We start from the raw sequence: 1,397 nt of genomic DNA, 5'->3' as shown, positions 1-1,397 counted from the left end.
CTGAAAATGGTAATTTTGCGTCACTATTTAGACATTGAACCACCTTCAATTCCGCGGTAGTATAGAGGTTAGTATTCCTGCCTGTCACGCAGGAGACCCGAGTTCAATTCTCGGCCGTGGAAGTGGTATTTCTGGACAAGGGCGTTTCACACATTTATGCGCGACCGTTTCTTTACTGATTTTTGCACCACTCTGCGAATCATTTGCTGCCTCGAAAAAATTACTCAACTTTCTCTCTCCACTCACGCCCGCCGCGATGTGCGCTGGTAGCTGAAAATGGTAATTTGCGTCACTATTTAGACATTGAACCACCTTCAATTCCGCGGTAGTATAGAGGTTAGTATTCCTGCCTGTCACGCAGGAGACCCGAGTTCAATTCTCGGCCGTGGAAGTGGTATTTCTGGACAAGGGCGTTTCACGCATTTATGCGCGACCGTTTCTTTACTGATTTTTGCACCACTCTGCGAATCATTTGCTGCCTCGAAAAAATTACTCAACTTTCTCTCTCCACTCACGCCCGCCGCGATGTGCGCTGGTAGCTGAAAATGGTAATTTGCGTCACTATTTAGACATTGAACCTCCTTCAATTCCGCGGTAGTATAGAGGTTAGTATTCCTGCCTGTCACGCAGGAGACCCGAGTTCAATTCTCGGCCGTGGAAGTGGTATGTCTGGACAAGGGCGTTTCACACATTTATGCGCGACCGTTTCTTTACTGATTTTTGTTGAAAGCTTAACGCAGTGTCGCGTCAGTGAAATCACGGCTGTAACGAGAGAGTGTGCCACAACTCTACGCACTGTGAATATCACACAACTTACAAACACGAAACGCTCGCGTACGTGCGTGCGCACGGACGCAAAAGGATACGTGTATGTCTACGTCACCAGATTCCAGGCTATTTGCCTGTGGCAACCATCCACCTTGTTATGTGGAGCAGCAATGCACCACTGACCTGGTGAGCTTTATCGTCCTCTACGGAGACGTATATTTGACTACACTTGGTAGTCCATGTGTTGATTCGGCACAGTGGGGCCGGGAAGTGGCCGAGAGATTGGCCATTCCAACTATGAGATACTACGGGGTTACTAGCGCTCGTGTTCGACAGTGGAGGTGCGAACCTCCATCTCGTTCACGCTATGTTCAACGCCCTTTATGCGGAACGTTGTCTGCCCACGGTAGGTAGTCTACCAGTCAGGTAGCTCTAAGTGCCTGGTACTCGGTTATTCGGCTAAATGGGCTCGGAGATGGCCGACAAGTCGACTACTCTGACCACCGTGGGGCACTGCGAGGTGATAAGCGCTTGCGTTCGAGAGTGGAAGTGAGAACCTCTACCTCGTTTGCGTTTCATAGACTTTGTCTACCCCCCCTACGTTCTCTGTGAAGAACGCGATCTAGCCA

The 1,397-nt window shown here is 49.6% G+C and overlaps 3 non-coding genes across 3 annotated transcripts; all 3 read left to right on the top strand.

Annotated features, from left to right (window-relative positions):
- The first annotated feature begins 50 nt into the window (after positions 1-50).
- On the top strand, positions 51-122 carry Pmar_PMAR016350. The gene has a single exon. It is a non-coding gene; the product is annotated as a tRNA-Asp (tRNA).
- Positions 123-319: 197 nt separating this feature from the next.
- On the top strand, positions 320-391 carry Pmar_PMAR016349. The gene has a single exon. It is a non-coding gene; the product is annotated as a tRNA-Asp (tRNA).
- A 197-nt stretch (positions 392-588) lies between these two features.
- Positions 589-660, top strand: Pmar_PMAR016348. Its single transcript has one exon. It is a non-coding gene; the product is annotated as a tRNA-Asp (tRNA).
- Positions 661-1,397: the final 737 nt, after the last annotated feature.

The sequence above is a fragment of the Perkinsus marinus genome, assembly GCF_000006405.1.
Source record: "Perkinsus marinus ATCC 50983 genomic scaffold scf_1104296930208, whole genome shotgun sequence".
Classification (NCBI taxonomy): Eukaryota; Perkinsozoa; order Perkinsida; family Perkinsidae; genus Perkinsus; species Perkinsus marinus.
Note: the sequence above shows the minus strand (reverse complement) of the source record. Positions and strands in the feature narration are given on the sequence as shown.